We start from the raw sequence: 15,761 nt of genomic DNA, 5'->3' as shown, positions 1-15,761 counted from the left end.
TTTCTATGAAGCACTTCCTCCAAACATCAACAAAAAAAAATGGAATATAATTGAATAATAAACGAGCGTTTTTATGGTCGCAGCTCCTTTTTAAATATGCAAATTAATTTTTAAAATGTTTCACTTTTTCTGGGAACCATCTGGGCAATATGCTAATAAAACCGAAAATTAATTAAATAACACCTTTAAAAGCTTTCAGTTGATGGAAATTCCAGCACAGGTTGCAGATTCTGGAAGATGTTAGTTAGCGATAGGTTTTCAGAATTTAAGAGACCAGCAGAAGTTTTTCAATTTAAATTACAGAGAGGTCAAAAGGTGGGGAATAAGAGCACTGCAACATCAAAGCGAGGAGAACAAAGATCAGGAAAAGTAATAGTAATAAAAGGAAGCAGATAAGCGACAAAGCCGAGGCTGTGAAATGACCAGGTAGCAAAAGCAAAAGCAAGAACGCAGCAAAGCACCTGAAAAGCAGATAAGCGACAAAGCACAGCACAATCGCCATGGCCCAGAGAGTAGCAGTGGTACAAATGACGGCAAAGGCCAAAGGTTGGCAACTACGTATACAACCGCAACAGAGGCAATGGTTTGAGACCATAAAGAAATGAGAGAAACTATTCCAAAGTCATTTGGCAAGCGTTGAAGGGCGCTGCAGAGGTCGCAGGTCGGGGGGTTGGAGGTCGGAAAAGGGCAGCAGGGCAGGCCAACAGCAGGGGTAATGGTAATGGTAATGTCAATGGGCAGGGCAGTTGCTCAGCTGAAAGGAGCACGAAGTGTTTATTGCAAAACAAAGCAGCAATAGTTTCAGAAAAACAACAATAAGGGTCGACCAAAAACAAACGTAAAATATTTGCTTAACACAATGGGAGGGCAGGAAAAAAAGGATCAAAAAGGTACTACCATAAATGGAATGGAAATTAAAATAAATCGATTCGGGTCAAAAGGGTAAAAAATGCTTGAAAAGGCATTAAAACAAGTTAACACTTGATTTATTTCATGAGTTTAGAACAAGTGTATAGTACTGCTTAAAAATCATTATATTAGAAAGTTGATTATATTAGATTTGGATGATATCCTAAAGAAAATATCTTAAGAAATATAACATTTTGTTAGATTTAATAGTTACTCAAAAATAAACTGAATAGACCAACATATAAATTAGCCCTATATTACATCTAGAACACCCATTATATTTTGTTAGACCTATAAATGAGGGTTGATAATAAAATGCATGGTGAGTTTTTCCGGAACTGAAACTCCGTTCATCTCTCTCCACTTCGCAAACACTTTTTTCCGCTCCTCCATTGTTGCACTTTGATTGCACCAAGCCCTCGAGAGACGAGACGAGACTTGGCCTGGGCCATCATCATCGTCTTCATCGTTGGTTACCCGTTGGCCTCGTTAAGTTTTGACAGGCCAACTAATTTCAGGGCAAAAAGAGGAGCAAAAACGGCCCGGGGTCAGTGAAGGGCGAGCGCGAAGTGACACTTTTTCACCCCTTCCGAGGCGACTTCAACTGGAGGCCAATCAATCCTGGACGAGGAGTGGCCGACTGGCAGGCAGTTCAAGTGCCGCCCGAGCCCGGTTCACTTCATCTTCATTCATTTGGGCAATTGCCCGCCGCCAGAAGCCCTCTTTCCTTGGTCCTTTCCCAACTTTGCCTCCTTTTTGGTCCTTTTCGTCCTTTTCGGTGTCCCAACGACAATTGCAAATATGTTGCAATTTCCCGGTTTGGGGCCAATGGTCGAAGGCTGCTCTTCCTGTTGCTTGTTTGCTGCTCCTTTCTATCTGCCATCTTCCATCCGCCATCTTCCTCTTCTCTATTTCCGCTTTCTCCTCCACTTTCACCTCATTCCCGACAGGACATGGCAGGCTGAGCACTGCCTGGGGACCTCCAAAATGTGTTGCAACTGCCTTGTCCTCCGCATCGTTTTTCCATTTTTAGAACCCCACTCGCTGCTCCGCCTGCCACGAAGATTGATCACAGTTGGCCCCGAGTTTTTGTAACCCCTGCCATTTTTATTTCCGCCGCCCCTGTCGTTTAATATGAAAAATTGCACGCAAATATTTGCAAAGCTTCCATGGAAGGGCGAAAAGGGTAGAGAAGCCTCGTCTGGCTATCCTAATTGTGAAAATTTGTCAGTTTTGTTGCCGGGGTCAGATATTAATCGTTTGCCAAGTGAACTATATATTTTTTTGTTCCCAGAATTCCCATTTGTGGGAAATGGTGTGATGGGAATGAGGAGAATGGAGAGCAAAAACTATTTGTCGGAAATGCAAATTAAATTTAAACGTTTAAATTGATTGTAGTTTAAAAGCTGCTTATCCAGGAATTATGTATATTTGATTTTTTGTATTCAATTATCATAATAAAAAAGGATTTAAAAAAACATAAGTCAATCCAAAAAATTTTCAACTATTACTAAATTACTATTTGAATATTTTTAGGAACCCGTTTTTTTGGAGCCTTATATATCTCATGGCCCTTTTATTTTGAGCTAACCTCTGTTATCACCTAAATTAACCTACAATATACACTAAATACGAATAAAAATATCCTGGGATTAAATTTTACAAATTTAAACTTATGGAGATTGGTTAACCCTAACCCTTTTACACCCATTTCTACATTTCCACACTCTTTTTCCGGTCATTTTCCACTCACTAGCTGGCTAGAAGCTTAAACTACGTCAAAGGGATAAAGTTCAAAGAGAACTGAGATATAAAATAGTAAGTGAAGATTAACCGGAGTAGCTTACGGTTACTCGAATGCACTTAACGGAAGCCCCAAAGCTCATTGCCAGTTGTTAACTCGGCTTCATTTGCCGCAGTTTTAAATACTCTTCGCGATTATATTTTCACCCAAAGAAACGAGAGATAAATAAGTTAAAAAAACACAGAATCATTTAAAGAAAGGGAAACCCGATGCCATTTCAAAGAAAAGCGAGGAACTGCGAAAAGAATCCATAAAATCTAACATTAATACCTTCATTTTGCGCCCAACAACAGCGAAAGTTGGAAAAGCAGACGAGGCCAAAAGGAAAATAAGGAAAGAGGTGAAAGGCCATGGAAAACTTGAAAGTGGCAAGAGGCAAAAGGAATCTTTAGCCAAAGTTTTTCGCTTTTTCTTCCTCTTTCGATTTTAACGCATTGCTTAAGGCTCAAGGGGATCGTTGCTGAAAAAGGGGGGCGGGGGTCAGGGGGCGTGGCATGGCCTAACGCCCGACTGCAATTCGCCAAACGCGCAAGGATAGCGAATCGAAAAATTGGCCTTAGACCAGCAGGAATGATGGCAATTCTCGAGCGCGACAACTTTGCAGCGGGTCTAAAGAGGAGGCTTTGTAGATGGATATAAATACACTGAATAAAATTATTAAAATAGTCCAAATTGAAAGAGTAACATATGATTTCCACAAAAAATGATAAAATATTTTTGATATTTAATAAATAAAAGTTAAATATGACCAGAACTTAACCTAAATTTCGTTAAGTTAAGATGGCACTACAAGTTTTTTCTTCGTATAATAAATTTCATAGATCTTTGGTCGTTTATTGCCTTATATCACCTACAAAATATTATGTTTAAAGTATAGTATTAACATTAAAATTCGATAAGGTTAGTTGACTTTTTGGTTTTTTAATTTTCCCGATCAAAATTAAATTTTGTTAATATGTATTTAATTAATCATAGGACCTAATTTAGCCCACCCGTTTTTTCTTTGTGTACATAGATTCTTGTTGAGTGGTTTATCCGTCTCTGGGTCTAAAAATGAAAATTGAAAATTGCTTGAATTGCATTTCGCTCTCGTTTTGATGAGAATCTTCTGGGGGTTAGAAAAGGGGGGTAAATTTGTAGATGGATTTAACCCCCCCCCCCTCCTTTTGAGCTATGCGGATGGTTAGGCAAACATCTGCTGCAGCTCGTCGAGCTGCTCCGTCTTTTTTTTAGCTAGTGCCGAAGGCAACGTGGCGTATGAGCAATTTCGAGATCTCTTGAGTTTCACACAGTGCTGACAAACACTGAAGTGGCATGTTTGTTATGAAATCCTCTCGGATTTTCCACTCTGTTCCTTTTTCTTAAGCCCTACCCTATGCCCTTTTAGTTAAAATCCCATTTAATTAAACCATTAAGTCTGACATGGCCTTTACTAAGAGTTTTACACATTTGTGTTTCGGTTTCCAGTCGGAGATTCCCCTTGGTTTAATGAGCAAATACTGCGCGCTCCACGAAAAGTTGTGTAATTGAAATTGCGGATGTGGCGAGGGTAAGCACTGCAAATGACTTTCAGTTTGTAGTTTTCGCTCTTTGTTTCGCCCTCAGGTTTTTTTTTAACTTGTTTTCATTATCGCGCTGCATTGGAAACTTACCTCAAATGATTTATTTATTTGCTGGCTGCACTGATTTGTTTGCAATTCACTTGGGCCACAAAGTTCTGCAATGGGAATAATTGAGGAAAAAGTTATTAGCGCGTTATGCCGAGTAGGTAGTTGGGGAAATAATTTAAAACTATTTAAACTAATTAAGCATTTCGTACTTAAATTCTGTTGGCTGAAATACCATACAATTTATGGGAGGGATTAAAGTTGTATTCAAAATGTTTAACAAATTTACTGATTAAATCTAGAACAACAAAGGCAGTAAAAATAAACCACAAAAAATGTATACACGTTTGTATGAGTAAAAAACACATGTATTGCAAATACTTTACACTCAATTTTTAATTAAAGCGATTAGGCTAACATTTTGCCAAAGTCCCATGAAGTACTAAAAATGCATACCAAATCAATTCCTGATTTTTTTTTGCTTAAACCGAAATTGTATGAAAATCTGTTTTATTATTAAAGGGGTTTTTATCAAGAGTTCTTTTAAAAAATGGGGCTTTCATCAAGGACTACTGTTCCTGAAGTGTATTGCAAGCATATATAAATTTTATGTTTTTATTTTTCCATCGACTTTCGGCAGGCACTTAATTATTATCCTCGATGGATGGTTCAGTGGTTACGTCATATTTTGATGACCCAACAAAGCACTCGAGGCTTTTAACCAGTTTAGAGCATAAATCTCTGGGCAATCCCTCAACTGCAGCAGCAGCAGTGACAAACTTCGGTTGGTCAAGAGGAAGGCGACTACTAAGCACAAAAGGGCGTCCTCGACCAGATTTGCCCCCCACCTTAGCCTGTGGCCCACATGACGTATGCGCAATATGCCATCAGCTGGACAGAGGACTTAATTTAAAGCCGCTTTCGTCAACAGTTCTCGGAACTTCTGAGCTCAATTTCTGGCTGGCAGTAAACAAAATAAAACTCCAAGTCTACAAACAGACGATAACACCCCATCGTCCTTCCTTTTGTCTGCTTTTAATTATGGTTTTACACAGGCAGCCAGACAGACAGATGGACAATTAGTGCTGGCCATGAATTATGAGCGCTCGGCTTTTATATTATTTTTTCCCCCTGCTCGGGTTAAGTAAATCATGGTCAGGAGTCGGACTCGGTGCTCATAAAATCACTTTAAACAATAGCTGATGGGGGATGAACTGGGAGGGCCAACAAATGTGTAGTTAACTATTATGGCTGCCAGGAGTCAGAACTGAACTTTTGTGCTTCATTTCCGTTTCCGGTTGCGACTGCACACATATGCAAAGCATGGGCGCCGGCGTAGGGGGGTTTCGGCAGCAGCATATGGATAATGGCAAAACGTGCCGAAAGCCAAAAAGTTTATGAGCAGCAAAGACAATGTCAGGAGCGGAGGCGGCAGCTAGTGAGGGGGCGTGGCCCCAAAGAGCAGCTCGTTTGTTTTGACTTTCAATTGGAATGCTTTCCTGCAGTCCCGAGGCTCCTTCGCCTTTTGTTGCTCCTCTTTTTTTTTCTTTTTTTGAATTTTTGTATCCCATGGTAAAACTTCTAGCAATTTGTTTGGCGCTACTTTGATAGCTTGTGAGAGCTTCATTTATGCAAATATAAATACAAATACTGTGTATTTCTAGAGAAGAATGCCCACATTATAATCAGATGGAGGTGATTTATGGTTTTAAATTATGGGGATATATTAAATTAAATTTAAAGTTATAATATATCAACTTATGCCCATGGAGCTTTAATATATTTCGTTATAATAACTTCTTCTAGAGAAGAATGCACCCATTAAAATAAGATTAAAGTAATTTATTGCTTTATGGGGCTATATTGAATTGAATTTATATTATAAGTATATCTATTGTATCCTCCTGTTTTCTTATACTGAAATTTATGTTGTTATGCTAACCCGCTGAATTTATTTAAATAAAAAATGTGAACTTAACTAGTTTCGTTTGTAAAATAGAAAACAAAAAAATAAAAATAAAACAAAGGAAAGGGTTTATGGACGATCTAGACAGGCAAAAGCAGACAAAAAGAATGTTTCTATAGAATCGAATTGAAGACTTCTCCCCAGCAGTTTGTTGTCCTGTCCATCCTTCTGTTTGTCCATCTTGTTAACCTTTCTCCTTACCCTTTCTCCGCCCCATTGTGATGCCATTCAAGATAAAAACTTAACTCAAGTCAACCCAGTCGACTTGTTGGCCCAATCTCTCATAAAGAAGTCTGAGGAAACAAGGCCAAAATCGAGAATTGTCTTGGCCTTAAAATTTGTGGGTCAATTGTCGTTGTCGTTCGTATTTCACATAGCTTTATCTGCTGCTCGTCCTGCATTTTTCGATATTCTTATGCACATTTTCATGGTATTTTATGTGACAGGCAAAGCAACTATGAAATGGGAAAAGTTTAGCATTTGCCATTCGGATCTTCTTTTCCTTAAAGTCTTTACGTGTGACAGCTCTGGTAAACATAAATCCAGGCAACGGGTTAAATGACAAAGTGCAAATTTGTTCTAAATAAATTATCCATTTTTCGGTTTTCGAAGGAGTTGTTTAAAATAGATTTAAGATGGGATAAGAGCCAAGTTTTCAATTGAGCAGCTTATAGCTTTTTGGGTGTTTAAAAAGCTTAAGGGGAATTTTCTTTTAGTAATAAAAAAAAAAAAAAAGCTATGAAATGTAAAGAATGCAAGTCGGAAGCTAAAGGACATCTTGCTGTTTTGAACACATCTCGAGGCAAGCTGCCTCCATGGAATAAAAAGCTGATTGGAAGAACAAAACTCATTTTCCCCGACTTCTAATTCCGTACAAAAATTCCCAGTGGCCGGGTGTCAAAATCAGGCCGAATTGGATTCCTCGTCCTAACAATTTCTCTCTCCATTCTGGCCCGAATCGGAAGAAAGGCGCCGACAACAATGAATGGATATATCTGAAGCTGACATGTGTATAACACAGAGAGACAGAGAGAGATGGAACATTGTGAGGGACAAAGACAGACAGTCTGACAACGTGTTCCATCAACCGCACAACAAAAGACAACAACAGCGCCTGCAGAAACAACCGAAAGCCTCAACAATAACCCGTTGAAGATGGAGATGAAGAAGGATTTATTGTCGGTGGACCGAAGGCATCGTAATGCACATGTTTCAGGGGGCAGAGGTTAGGGGTTGGGACCTTTGGCCTTCGGGGGGCGGTCGATGTCAGAAGTCTTGGCTATCAAAAGATTAAATCAAATTGGAGACCCCGAAGGCTGGAGGAGCCACAAAAATGTTGCCTACATTTGGGCGTAATTGCAAGAGTTTTGAAAATGCGAAATTTTTGTGGGAGAATTTATAAAATTCCATAAAACATTGGTCATACTAAATATAATAAATTTGAATACTTTTTTAAATATCTACTCCAATTAAAATATTGTATAACCCTAATGTCTACATATGTACAGCTGTAAGCCATCTAATAACTCTCCGCTCTGCTCGGCTTTACGAGCGTTCGGAAATAAAGGCAGTAGCATATCATCTCACGTCTTGGTCTTGAGTTTCGGTTGTTCGATCATTTCCTGCACCCCCATACTCTGATTTAAAAGAGATATAATTATAGAAACGCTCTATAACTCACCGTTCAAGATTTTTTAAAATATTTTACCATAATTTTATTTTAGTTAAAAGATTACCTTATTGAGATTAATGTTAGGTTTTTATTTTCAAAGTATAGACATTTCTTTAATTTTCATTGGGTTAGGGAAAGTGCCCTGAATATATGAATGCTTTTCCCACACATACATCAACACACTGCAAATTCAAATTTGCCAAGTCATCAGCCAAATCTCTCCTTATCTGCTTTCCTCCCCCATTTCCTTTTCGACCGCTTTCCCCCCGAGGGGATTACTTCGCTTGCGGGCTGCCATTCAATTAAGTCATCATCGCCATGCATCTTGGCAGCATTTATCACGCAACTTACTCACCGCCACCCAAAATCCGCCCAAAAAGCACCCCACTTAACCCCATAGCCACTTGTCGAACATGATAAATTTGTGGGAAAATGCCAGTTGGTTCCGTGCAGCAAAAAAAAAAAAAAAGAAAAGGGTGGAAGTAGAGTTCTACCGCCCCGCTTAGAATGTTATTGCATTTTTAGCACCACGCCCTCCGCCCCCGCGAGTTGCGTTAATTTTGCGCCAGCTGTCAAATGTCAAAATGTCAAGTGAAACAAAATTTTCGCATCATGAGAAATGCATGTCAGAGTCACACAAAGTCTCCATGGAGTGGGGGGATGAGGGGGCGTGGCATGGCGTGTGGATGTAAGCCAAACCAGGCGACAGTCTGCTTTTTCCCCTCAGTTTTCCACCCAGGCTGCATACTTTAGTTGGAAACCCCCCCGCACCCAACCCACCGGAACCGCCAACGGAGTGGCTGCCTGGCTGGAATCGTTATCGAGTTACCCAGCCGGAGCTCGCTTCATCATCATCAAACGGAGCGTGGTGGGGATGCTGAAGGGTTAAGCGGGGGCTAAGGGGGGTTAAGCCGGGTGCGGGGGGTGCGGGGGGTGGTGAAAGCTGCGGGCGAAGGTCGGAGGGCAGGCGGTTGAGCAGCATCAACATCATGATAATGCCCATTATTAGCAGTGGCAAAGCATTTGCATGCATTTTAGAATTTGTATATTCCGCCATTTCTCCACTGCTTATTACACCATGCAACAGAACAGTAGATTTTAACACGAAAATTATAGTATTAGTTAAGGATAGAAATGGATCATACCTGAAAATTCAAAAATATCACCTGGTCTAACTACTAATGATGTGTCAATTGGAAGAAAGTTAGGTTTAACTTAAATATTTGCTTGCTCTAAAAAGATTATACAAAATCATTCCATTTCTAGGTTGTAAATTAAATTGGAAACTTATAGATTCATTAATTGCATAGATTTATTTAACAAAGCACAATTATTTAAGCTGACTTAAAAATGATTATTAGTTTAGGCTTATCTATAATGTACCGATTTTATATAATTATACCCGTTACTCGTAGAGTAAAAGGGTATACTAGATTCGTCGGAAAGTATGTAACAGGCAGAAGGAAGCGTTTCCGACCCCATAAAGTATATATATTCTTGATCAGGATCACTAGCCGAGTCGATCTAGCCATGTCCGTCTGTCCGTCTGTCCGTCTGTCCGTCTGTCCGTCTGTCCGGATGAACGCTGAGATCTCGGAAACTATGAGAGCTAGGCTATTGAGATTTGGCGAGCAGATTCCTGAGCTTCTTACGCAGCGCAAGTTTGTTTCAGTAGAGTGCCACGCCCACTCTAACGCCCACAAACCTCCCAAGAAAAAAAGCTATGACGTCAGAGCCAGACAGTGCGAAATGTTTTTACGCGTGTATGTGTGTGTATGTAAATAGTTGCCGGCCGAACTTAGCGGCAAAGAGAAAAGCACTGCCGGCGCTCAGAGAGAGCAAAGTGCGCGGCTAACTTATTCTATTGAACAATGAATTTGTCACGCCTACCCTAACGCACACAACGCTTAAATCTGTCTTCCGCCGGTAGGTGGCGCATTTAAATCTCGCTTTGCCGCTTGCATATCTCCATTTCCCTTTGGTCGCTTAAGCTGAGTAACGGGTATCTGATAGTCGAGGTACTCGACTATAGCGTTCTCCCTTGTTTTAATATAGAAATGTCTAAATGTTTAGCAAATATATACTTATAAGAAAAATATAGATTACCATTCCATTTTTGGAAATAATTATAATTATGTTAATCAAGTATAGAAAATAGAAACTTTGAACTTGCTGACAAGTGTCATGGTTATAAGGAGAAAAGTTGCGTGTCAGTGGTGCGATGTGCATCTGTTGCGGGACAAGTTCAGCCACATTCAGATGGAGGCCAACTAACACTCTGCTGCAGGGCCTGCTTTCTCCTTTTCGCCCCCCCCGGGATCCCCGAATCGGAACCGATTTATGCGCACATTATAAGCAATTACACGGCCAAGCCAGCTGGGAACTGGCAACTGGCAACCGGCATCAGTTCCACTGCCACTTCTGCGCACACTTACAGCCACGGCCACGTCCCCAGCCACATATCCACTCCCATATCCATTTCGATAACTATTTCGGGCGCTAATTGAATCAGCGACTCATGACGGGAGTGGATCCACCTCCCCGGAGGTTAAGCGATGATTTGATTTGCCGCTCAAGTGTTCCATAAAAGAAGCCACTGACTCGCACTGGATAGATATACATATGCATGAGCATTAGGGTGGTGGACCCTCTATCTAAAATTAGAGAACTTTTTGAGGTAAGAGGTGGAATCTACCATTTCCTTATGTGTTTTAAATATACCACTTCCCCACAAGTTTTTGATCATATCATAAGGAGACTTTAAATGAGAGCCACCCAAAAGTAAGACTTAAACAAAACATTCTGAGTAAAATTTAGCATATCCTTTAGCTACTTTAAAATATAACATTATTCAAACGACTCTTGTATCTCATCTTTCGATCATAGCATATGGGCCAGCCTAAGTAAATCTTAATTAAGTTATTATAAGTAAGCTTTACCAACTCTTTAGCTATTTCAAAAGGTAACATTACTTAAGAAACTCTTGTTTCTCATCAACTTTTGATCACAACATAAGCTGACCCTAAATATTAAATCCAGTGCACATTAATAAGGGCCACCCTAATGTACATATTAGTACACCAGCCTACGTAAACCTTGATCAAGTCGGCCTGAGTGCGGTTTGTGTGCCATCCGACACTTTGAGTGGCGACGGGCCCAGGGCCAAATCAATGCAAATGGAAATGGGTAACGAGGAATGGGTATGGCAATGGAACCGACAGGCCATCTCTGCCTCCATATTTACCATCTGCCAGATACCTACGCCTCTGTCTCCGCCTTGATCCCTGTCGCAGGCATTTCAATTGGGATGTGGTGTAATTAAATTTCACCTGCCTTGGGCCCTGCAAAGGTAGTCGACGACTTAATGGAGTCGGATCTGCATGAAATTGCTCATCAAACGATTTGCCGGAGGAAGATCCACTTAATGCTCTTAGCCAGGAATCTCGGCTGTGGGCTAAGGCTTAAATGGATTTTCGTACAGCCATGTCCGGCTAATTGCAGCAACTTAACTCCATCCACACAGTAAAATTCCTTTCAATACGTTTGTGGGCCATTGGCTTATTACTTTTCCGTTACTTAATCATGCAATCGAAAATTGCACAAGCCAAATGCAAAATCCTTGATATCTGGCAAAAGGCGAAACGGAAATGCCACAAGCCAAAGGGAAAATGACCACAAAAGTTGAAAGAGCGACAATAAAATGTAAAATTAATAAAAGTCAGGCGCTTGGTGCGGAAAACCTCAAGCAATATACAAAGGGTTTTGGAAAAACATTAATATCTTGAAGTAAAATGCTCAAATGCCCTTTTCCAAAAACAGTTTAAATAGAATTTAAAGAAATTATGTTAAAATAGGGTTTCGAAAATAAGGAATAATAAGGAGTTTAATATACAAATAACACATAATATTTATTTTTATGAACCGAAAGAGTTATATTTAAGATATAGTAAACAATACATATTTTTATAATCATGGTATATCCAATATTATTATTATCTTTGAAAGCAGCTGATTTTTATTAGCTTTTACTATCCTATTAAATGCAACAGCTAAGTTTGGTAAATCCAACCCAACCTTTCCAGCATCCTTTTTATTCCAGAGCATTAAAATCGCGCCCAATGTTAACGTAATGCTGAAGCTTAATTAATTTCTTATGTCTTGTAGCGATGCTTTTTACATCTGAAGCTTTTCTTTTTTTGACCCTTTTGTTTTCCTTCCTTTTTTGACGTTTTCTCCTTGTGATATTGACGTCGAAGGAGATGGCCTAGGGTGTGGGTGGAAAAGTGGAGGAGGCTGGGCGTCGAGAATAATAAACGCACTCATTGAAAAATGCAGCGCGACATTTCCGCTGCCGCTGGCAAGGCGAAATCGAGTCGCAGAAAAAGAGGGTCGGATGGGAGATTTCAGCTGGATTGTGCTCCATGGTTGTCGCCCTGAAGGTGTCGCCCACGTTTACCCTTCGCCGCCTCCCTTCTTCCACTGTCTCCAGCTTGCCCCTTCACCTTGCCACCTCCCTACCTTCCCTACCACCCCCTACTATATAGACCCCCTTTCATGGTCTGTGCTTTGTGCCTTGGGCGGCGTGTCGGGTGCGTGATTTATGTCACACGAAATGCAAATACATGAATAAACATGCAAGCTCCGGCACGAACGAGAATACACATCTACATAACTAAACCCACTCAGAAAAAATTATGCGCCTATTGTAATTACTTTCTTAGTTCTTAAAGATTTCTATTGGATATTATAATAATTTTTACATTTTCTGTGATAGTTTTAAGAACCCCTGCAAAAATAAAAGCGTTAGGATCCTTTTAAAAAACAAAATGTTGAATTAAAGTTCACTCTAGTGGAAGTTACTTAACAAAAATGTTTTTACTAGTATTATCGCCTATGAAGACCCATGTAAAAGCCGTAGCTTTTCGGTAGACTTCAATGAAATGTTGATATTTTCAACTGGTTTTTCCGAGTGCCCGCATGGAGAATCATCCATATGCATGCTCACATTCACATTCACATATATTTATATAGTGGGAATGGTTATGGAAATGCGGATCGGAGTGGGAGTGAGAATGAGAGTTGGTCTATGTGGCCGTCTAACACAAAGTGGAGACCAAAACATTTCACGTTCCTCAAATAAACTGCACACGAGCGGATTAGAAGGGGGATCGGGAGGCGGAAGATTGTCGGGCATTTTGACAGTTGGCAGAACATTCTTTCTAATAAATTTATGCGGCATGCGATATGCACTGAAAAGCGATATTTTAGGGGGGAGGAAAGGGGTTAGGTGCCCCCCCGGAAAAGCGGGCGGCAGACAACTAAATTTTAACTGCTATGCATAAACGCAGATTGTTAGTAAGGTTATAGCTGCCATTTGTTAATATTAAAGTTCTAGTTAAATTTTAAATATTTGAACTTTCAAAAAGTAATTAACTATATGAGCTATGCGAAAAAATAAATATTAAAAGCAATATAGAAATACGCAGAGGGTCAATAAAGAGAACACCGGCTTTTAAAACAGAATATTAATCAGATACATATTTTTAACATTTATATCATAAAACATAAACTCATATGTTTTGGAACACCCTAGAAATAGAGTTATATTATTTTTGGAATACACCCATTCATATATAACTTATTGCAAAGCGCTTTTCGAATGATAAATGTCTAATTTAATGTATGACAAGTGGAAAATTAATAATTCGATTTAATCAGTTAATTATAACACATTAACCGCCCGGCAGCGCGCAAGCCAAAGAATGCAATTATAATTAACGGGTATTCTGATTGATTTCGAACCACACTGCTACAATGTAAATTAAAATCACTCGAATGCATATTTACACATTTGAACTGAGTTTAAACTGGGTTTAAGCCCGTAAACGTGGACAAGTACATATGTATATTCCTGACATATAACATATGTATGGCCAAGTGCTATAATCCCATAATGAGCGACACAAAATGTAAATCAAACATTTGGCTTTAATGCATTTTTAATGTGCTCAGCTGATGCGAAACGTGAATGCACGAATGACTGGCTGGCTGATTGATGGCAACATTTTAATGAGGCCCATTGGCAATTCGCTCCAAATTCGCATTATGCAACCGAACCTGCACCTGTTCCATTAATATCCCCATCAGCATCCAACCCACCCTTTTTCCTTTGAAGGCTGTCTCTTTCCGCTTTTTAACATGCCTCGCTGGCCCAGAATTTGGTTCGATAATTTTTCAAAGCTCGCAGCAACAAGAAGAATTTGTACGAAGAGTCGGCGCCTTTTTCGAAAACTGATAACAATCTTAGTTGCTAGCTGTCTTCCCTCTCGCTCCATCTGCGCTGCAACTATTTCGCTCACTCGCGGGCTTTCGGTGGGCGTATGAAAGGGGCGCCGAAATGAAAAGGGGGCGCAAGTGAAATGCAGAGGTGGAAATAAGACAAGACAAACAAAGTCAGACAGTGGAAAAATGCTGAGGTGGCTCCACAGCACGAACACATAAACACCAAGTAAACGTTGCCGCACATGCATCTACACTGGGAACAAATTTCGAGATTTTTTTTATACTCAGAAAATGGTTTGATCAATTTTACATCTCCAATGAAGTGAATAACTGTGTATTCTAGTAGAAGAAAAAAATATAAGCAAGTTGTGTTCATCTACATATCTTTATATGCAATTTGTATAGATTCTTCTCTTCAGCGATGCTATAATTCCCAACTTGTTCTAGCTTGTAAACTTGTAAAAATGATTTGGCTTAGCAAGAACTTTATATTACTGATAGCTTAATTATTTTCAGGGCATTCCCGTGAATAACTTTATATTTTAGTGGAAAAACTATATAAGCGAGTTGTGTACATCTACATAAATTTATATGCAAGTTTAAGATTCTTCTCTTCTGCGATGCTATAATTTCCAACTTGTTTTAGCTTGGCATATATGGGAATATAACCGTTTTGGTGTTTTCTAGTCTTGTAGACTTGATATGGCTTAGCAAGAACTTTATACATCTTTAGGTTATTCTTTTCAGTACATTTCCGTAAATAACTTTTAAGAAAAAAATATGAGCAAGTTGTGTACATCTACATATCTTTATATGCAAGTTTAAAGATTCTTCTCTTCTGCGATGCTATAATTCCCAACTTGTTCTAGCTGAGCAAATATGTAAACTTAACCGTTTTGGTGTTTTCTAGACTTGTAGACTTGATTTGGCTTAACAAGAACTTTATAAATCTTATAGCCCATTTTTTTCAGTGCATTCCCGCTGTTTGTGTTGTTGTGGCTGTTGCTGTTTCGCTTTTGTGCGGTTGTGTTGCGAAGAGCTAGCTGCAGCATAAAGCAAATCGTGTCAATGACATTTGGTGACACACACACCAATGTACGGCGACGCATGTATAGAGGTGGATCCATGTGCGTGGGCCAGAGGGAGAGGCACGATGAAAATGCCAGAAGAATGGAAAAGAAAGGCCGATACAAGAAATTGCTTTACAACAGCGGGGGGCTCTGGTTTTCTTGTCTAACCATTTAAGTGGGCGTATGTTGCGCCTGTCACAGATAAGGGGGGGAAAGGGAACAGGGCGGTCGGGAGGGGTACAGACATATATCGCAGGGACTAAAGAACATAATTTACGGTTAGCTGTGCTTTGCGGTTACTATTAATAGAATCGCTTTTGGGGTCATTACGTTGCTGTTGTTGCTCTGTGGCTATAACTAAAGGTATAGGTATTGTTGTTGTTGCAAGTTGATGGTTATTCGAGAAATTAATGTCGGTGGGAAAAGAAAGGTAAGGTGCACGGAAAACATA

General features: G+C 39.7%; 1 protein-coding gene across 1 annotated transcript in view; it reads right to left on the bottom strand.

Annotated features, from left to right (window-relative positions):
• The window catches only part of LOC119562872 (trophoblast glycoprotein), a 48,963-nt gene that overhangs the window by 14,811 nt on the left and 18,391 nt on the right, over positions 1 to 15,761 (bottom strand). Inside the window, exon 3 of the mRNA XM_037875986.1 lies at positions 4,366 to 4,430. The gene's annotated coding sequence lies outside the window, so the exon portion shown is untranslated. The remainder of the gene's footprint in view (positions 1 to 4,365; positions 4,431 to 15,761) is intronic.

The sequence above is a fragment of the Drosophila subpulchrella genome, chromosome 3R (genome assembly GCF_014743375.2).
Source record: "Drosophila subpulchrella strain 33 F10 #4 breed RU33 chromosome 3R, RU_Dsub_v1.1 Primary Assembly, whole genome shotgun sequence".
NCBI classification, from domain to species: domain Eukaryota; kingdom Metazoa; phylum Arthropoda; class Insecta; order Diptera; family Drosophilidae; genus Drosophila; species Drosophila subpulchrella.
This window is presented reverse-complemented; position numbering and strand designations above follow the sequence as displayed.